Here is a 6960-nt window from a genome sequence, read left to right as displayed (position 1 = left end):
GGAAATCCCTACAGATTTAGGGGTGGAGCTTGGGAAAAATGGAGTTTGGGGAGGGGAAGAGGTATAACGGCATGGAGTCCACCCTCTAAAGCAGCCATTTTCTCCAGAGGAACTGATCTCTGTTGTCTGGAGCTGTTGGAATTCTGGGAGATTCCAGCCCCCACCTGGAGGCTGGCAACCCAAACCACCGATGTTAGAGGCAGGGGAGCTTAAAGTGCAGAAGGAAGGACTTCTCTGCTTCTCACAACCTTGACCTTCTCAATGTTAACTTGTGTCTACTAATTACATTTTTATTCCACCCGGTCCTACAAGGAGCTCCAAGTGGCATGCCTTTAGCCTCCACACCAACCCTATCAGGCAGGTTACGCTGAGATGGCTTCTAGCCCATCACTCACAGGGTTGCCAGCTCAGCTCCAAGCTGGGAAATTCCATGAGGTTTGGGGGTGGAGCCTGGCAAAGACAGGATTTGGGGAGGGACCTCAGAGAGGGATAATGCCTTAGAACAGGGGTGGCCAACGGTAGCTTTCCAGATCTTTTTTGCCTACAACTCCCATCAGCCCCAGCCAGCATGGCCAATGGCTGAGGCTGATGGGAGTTGTAGGCAAAAAAAACATCTGGAGAGCTACTGTTGGCTACCCCTGCCTTAAAAGATACCCTCTCAAACTGCCCTTTTCTGTATGATTTGGAGCTCACAAGTAAATCGTGGAGGTCTCCAGAACTCACCTGGGAGCTGGCAATCCTATTACTCCTGAGCTTCAAGGCAGAATGGGGTTTTGAACTTGGGCCTGCCAGAATCTTCTCGAACACTCAAGTCACCCCACTCCACTCCCTAACCTTATGATAGTTCCAGATGGGTATTAATCTGTGCAGCAATATAAAGAAGGGAGTCCAGTGGCATAGACTCCTGCCGGGGCCGGTGTGTGGGAGTAGGCGGAGTAGGCAGTCACCTAGGGCGCCACCTGGCCTAGGGGGCACAACTTGGAGCCCCCTCCCCAACGCATGACTCTGGCTCCTGACCACTGTCACATTGTTCTCTTCCATCACCAAGCTGCCATCAACAAAGCCAAGCCACCTCCCTCTCCCCAGTGTGTGACTTGGCCTCCCACCTCATCCTATCCTGCCACCCTCCTTCCTGGTATGGCCGGCAAGCACTTATTCTCACAATTTTTTTTTAACTTATCACATTTTTAAAAAAAAAATTAGAATTAAAATCAGTAAATTAAAAATGTGAAAAGTTTTAAGTTTGGCGCACTTCAATTTCCCTATATTTTTAATGTGGAGGGGAGCACTAGTGGGTGATTTGCCTAGGGTGCCAGAAAGCCTAGCACTGACATACTCTTTGGTTGACTCAGAGCTCCCATGATCAGATTACCTGGTTCCAAACTGGCCTCTCTTTATCACAGCTCTTCCTCCCACCCACCTTCCTGTTCACATAAATATAGCTGCTTAACGGATGCATACTTTGGCGCATCTGACAAAGTGTGCTCTGACTCAAAAATGCTTATACTGGCATAAATGGTGATAGTTTTAAGGGGTCGCTGGGACTCCTGTTTTATCTTGTCCCTGTTACTCGATACCCACCAAGCCTATTCTTTCTTTCGCATAGATCCCTTATCACCCCCAAGTCCCCTGAAACTGGGGAATGATGGCAGGGAATTTGGGATTCAGCTGCAAGAATCAATGGGCAACTCTAGACATGCAAAAATTGTATTTATTTATTTACATCTGCTTTTCTCACAGGGACTCAAGGCGGATTAGACAGAGTGAGTCAGTACAGTCGACAAAAAAGGACATTCAGTAACCAATGACTAGGACTGTAGAACTCTGGAGCCACCAGAAAGAACTGAAACTTGACATAAGTCTTCATATGTCACATTAAGTGGTACAGAAATTATATAATAGGATCCCCCTTCCACTAAGCTATATGCAGAAGTTTGTCCAGCATCTCTGTCATTTATCCAAGTAAGTTTGTGAACCATTTTGTGGAGTTGGAACCAGAGCTGGCCCTAGACTAGGGGTAGGGAACGTTGGCTCTCCAGATGTTTTTTGCCTACAACTCCCATCAGCCCCAGCCAGCATGGCCAATGGCTGGGGCTGATGGGAGTTGTAGGCAAAAAAAAATCTGGAGAGCCAATGTTCCCTACCCCTGCCCTAGACTATCTGGCACCCTAGGCAAGGGTAACTTCTCCCCACCCCACCCCCCACACTAATTTTCAAAAACAGATGAATTATGGGAAAAATGAAATGACACACGGGAGCTGCCCAGTTCAGTGCCCCCAAAGGCCAGTGTCCTAGGCCAGTGGCTCCCAACCTTTTTGGCACCAGGGACCGGTATTGTGGATGAACATTTTTCCATGGACTGGGGGGGGGGCGGCACCTGGGTTTTTGCCGCCCCAGGCTGCCCCCTCCCCACACTCCATCCCTGCCCCCGTGGCCAGTGCATGGGAGTAGGCCAAGTAGGCGGTTGCCTAGTGCCACCTGGCTTAGGGGGTACCTCTCCCCATGCGTAGCATGAGTGCTCCTTGAAACCTGCCTTCCCCAATGGAAAACAGGATCCATGGAGCGCAGACACTGCCCTGATGGTTTCACGTTCCCCGGGTCTGTTACAGACCTGGGAAATGCAAAACTGGACAGCGTCTGTGGAGTACGCTCCTCAGAGCCCAGCAGGGATAAATTAACCAATTGTAAAAGCTGAAGAAGAGCCAATTGCAGTTTCTAAAAACTGGCTTCTGTTGAAGTTCTATGCTGCCACTCATCCTCCCTACTCTACTTTAACAGAGCCATGGGAGCTATAGCTCAGTGTAGAGCCTCTTTCTCGCATGCACAAGGTCTTGTCCCTGGCACCTCCAGCTAAAAGGATCAAGCAGTATTCTCACAATTTTTATTACTTGATTTCTCAATTGAAAAAAAATAAATTAAAAAACTGTAAAAATGTGAATAGTTTCTTCATTCTTCATTCCTACAATTCTCTGTTTTTTAAATTTTGAGGAGGGGGGTGCTAGAGGGCAGCTCGCCTAGAGTACTAAAAACCCTAGCACCGGCCCCGTTTTTAAATGGGGGGAGACTGGGGCTGTTTCTGCTGCCTCCCCGCTTGGTGACCAGGTGGCAGAAGGCCAATCTGCCTCCCCTTCCCACTTAAAGACCCCTGCCGGTCAGCTGATCGGGTGGCAGGTGGATGGAAGGGGCAGCGGGGCTGCTCTGCCTTGCTCTGAGGCTGCCCCCCTGCCTCGGAGCAAGGCCACACTGCCTCTTTCGCTGCATGGGTCCTGGGCAGGCGGGGTTGGGGAGGCACCTCTGCCTTATTCTGCGGCCCGGTTGCTAACAGGCCACGGACTGGTACCAACCCGCAGCCCGGTAGTTGGGGACCCTTGCCCTAGGCAATCACCTAGTTTGCCCAGTGGCAGGCCCAGCCCTGGTTGTAACCGTTTGTCTACACCAGGGGTGGCCAAACTGTGGCTCGGGAGCCACATGTGGCTCTTTCACACATATTGTGTGGCTCTTGAAGCCGCCGCTACCCCATCAGCCAGCTGGTGGAAGGTGTTTCTCTCTTTAATTCATTTCTCCAAGCCAAGCAGCCAGCGGCTTAGAGAATGCATTTAAAGTTGCTTTCTTTTCACTTCTCCCTCCCTTCCCTATCTATTTGCCTTCTTTCTTTCCTTCCTTCCTGTCTTGCAGCTCTTCAACATCTGACATCCATTTCTTGCGGCTCTCCAACATTTGACGCTTATTATATGAGACTCTTATGTCAAGCAAGTTCGGCCACCCCTGGTCTACACAGAAAAAACCCTCCTGAATAGTTCAGTTTTGCCTAGTTTGTGGAAGGGCAGGACTCAGAGAACAGAAGCTTTCCTGATGCATTATACTCCATGCTGCTGCTCCACCCCTCCCCTGAAAATAATGGCTGGCATTATTTCCCACCAGAACAAAGCTTGAGTCCAGGGGCACCCTGAAGACCAACAATGTTTAGTTCTGGGTATAAGCGTTCATGTGCACGCACACTTCTTCAGTGTGTATTGTGTGCTGCTAACAGCAGGGGAGGCCAAGACAGCTGAGGCCCTAGAAGATGGCTGCCAAAGAAGACAATACTGATGAATAGCTTGAAAATACAAGGTAGCCTCTTTGTCCCTTCCCACCAGTAGGGATGAAGATGCCGGAAATTAAATGCATGTATTTATTTATTATAATATATATCTCTTGCCTTGCCCTTGTGGCTCAAGGCAGTTTACAAGGCAGCTTACAATTCCAAAAATTAACAACATACAGAACAAGTAGATCCTAATTAGCACTGCCCCAAACAATGCTCACAGCTAAACCCAAACAAAAGCCTTTGTAAATGAAATAGCCTAATGAGAGCCAGTTTGGTGCGGGGGTTAAGAGCGGTGGACTCTAATCTGGATAACCGGGTTTGATTCCCCGCTTCTCCACATGCAGCAGCTGGGTGACCTTGGGTCAGTCACAGTTCTCAGCGCTCTCTCAACCCACAGGGTGTCTGTTGTGGGGAGAGGAAGGGAAGGAGATTGTTCAACCCTGCTGCTTATTTTTTTCTATCTCATATTAAAAAAAAAATATGTTTTCATGGTGAGGCTCTGCTCATTGTACCTAAAGAAGTGGGCTCTAGCCCACAAAAGTTTATGTTGGACACTATCTTGCTAGCCACTAGTTCCATGATTATTTTTTGCTGGAACAAACTAATACAGCTGCCTTTCTGGAATGGTTTGAATTTAAAGGCCTCCTGTAACACTGCTGCTCTGCATTCCCACTCCACACTTGCTACTCTGCAATGAGGACTTCTTTCAGATTATACTTAATAATACTTTCCAACAAATGCTGTCAACAGGAATGCAGGAAGTCGATCTTTTAAGCTTGGACAACTCACCCTAACTAAACACAACCTGCAAATGAATCTGCCTCCTTCCTGGAACAGGTTTGACTGCTTCTAACCAATCACAGAGCAAAGTAAACAAGAGTTAGAAGGAGGTAACCTGCTGAAACCTAACTTCCTTTCCTTTAATTACTCTTTTGCCGTCTGAGGCTCACATCGCAGGAAGCTCTGCTGACTTGACTATTACAATGACTGGATGTGACTGATGGCCAAGAGGTCAGCTTCCAAAAGACTAGACAGGAATTAAACGTGCTTTGCTCGACAATTCTAGCATATAAACAGTCTTTTGCAGCATCCTAGAAAGAAGGATGTCCCTCCCCGCCATCTAGCTAGCCCCTGGAATTAACATAAGAACATAAGAGAAGCCATGTTGGATCAGGCCAATGGCCCATCCAGTCCAACACTGTGTCACAGTGGCCCAAAAAACAACAATCCAAGTGCCATCAGGAGGTTCACAAGTGGGTCTAGAAGCCCTTCCACTTTGCCCCTCCCAAGCACCAAGAATACAGAGCATCACTACCCCAGACAGTTCTAATAATATACTGTGGGTAATAGCCACTGATGGACCTCTGCTCCATATTTTTATCCAATCCCCTCATGAAGCTGGCTATGCTTGCAGCCGCCACCACCTCCTGTGGCAGTGAATTCCACATGTTAATCAGCCTTTGAGTGAAGAAGTACTTCCTTTTATCCGTTTTAACCCGACTGCTCAGCAATTTCAGTGAATGCCCACAAGTTCTTGTATTGTGAGAAAGGGAGAAAAGTACTTCATTCTCTACTTTCTCCATCCCATGCATAATCTTGTAAACCTCTATCACGTCACCCCGCAGTCGACGTTTCTCCAAGCTAAAGAGCCCCAAGAGTTTTAACCTTTCTTATAGGGAAAATGTTCCAAACCTTTAATCAATCTAGTTGCCCTTTTCTGCACTTTTTCCAGTGCTATAATATCCTTTTTGAGGTGCGGTGACCAGAATTGTACACAGTATTCCAAATAAGACCGCACCATCCATTTATACAGGGGCATTATGATACTGGCTGATTTTTCAATTCCCTTCCTAATAATTCCCAGCATGGCGCTGGCCTTTTTTATTGCAATCGCACACTGTCTTGACATTTTCAGTGAGTTATCTACCATGATCCCAAGATCTCTCTCTTGATCAGTCTCTGCCAGTTCACACCCCATCAACTTGTATTTGTAGCTGGGATTCTTGGTCCCAATGTGAATTACTTTGCATTTGGCCACACTGAACCTCATCTGCCACGTTGACGCCCACTCACCCAGCCTCAACAGATCCCTTTGGAGTGCCTCACAATTCTCTCTGGTTCTCACCACCCTGAACAATTTAGTGTCATCTGCAAACTTGGCCACTTCACTGCTTACTCCCAACTCCAAGTCATTAATGAACAAGTTAAAGAGCACGGAACCCAGTACTGAGCCTTGCGGCACCCCACTGCTTACTGTCTTCCACTGCGAAGACTGCCCATTTATACTCACTCTCTGCTTCCTATTAATTAGCCAGTTTTTGATCAACAAGAGATTCCCTCCTTTGGAAAGGACACACTGGCAAGTATTACATAGGCAGAAGTTTGAGAGGAGTTAGATGAAGAAATCATGTAGCATAAAACACTGAACCCATGTCTGGGAGACATGGATTTGGATCCCTGCTCAGCCATAAAATTAATCGGGTGACTAGGCTTGCCAGTCCCCAGGTCCCAGCGGGGGTTCCACCTGGCATTACATTTTATGACACACATGGCCAGGCCTAAAAAGGTGAATATCTGTCCCTCATAACAAATGAGTTGGACACCCCTGGCTTAGAAGACTTTGGAAGGGCTTGCTTTTTGAAAGGTATGTGTGCCTTTAAAACTCTGGAGCTAGGCTGAATGAGGGCAGGGTGAGCCTGCAGATCAATATGGGTGTTGTGAGGAAGGGAAGGAGTCTCCTCCCTCTGTTTGTTTCACAGCCCCTCCAGAAGTCATTTGCACAGTAAAGTAAGAGAGAACCTCTGGTTCCACTGTGTTGTCTGAAGAACTTGGTTGAGTGTACAGCATTCAACAATCTCCCATGGTGAGTAAAT

The sequence above is a fragment of the Heteronotia binoei genome, chromosome 9 (genome assembly GCF_032191835.1).
Source record: "Heteronotia binoei isolate CCM8104 ecotype False Entrance Well chromosome 9, APGP_CSIRO_Hbin_v1, whole genome shotgun sequence".
NCBI lineage: Eukaryota > Metazoa > Chordata > Lepidosauria > Squamata > Gekkonidae > Heteronotia > Heteronotia binoei.
The sequence above is the reverse complement of the archived record's forward strand: the minus strand, read 5'-3'. Positions refer to the sequence as shown.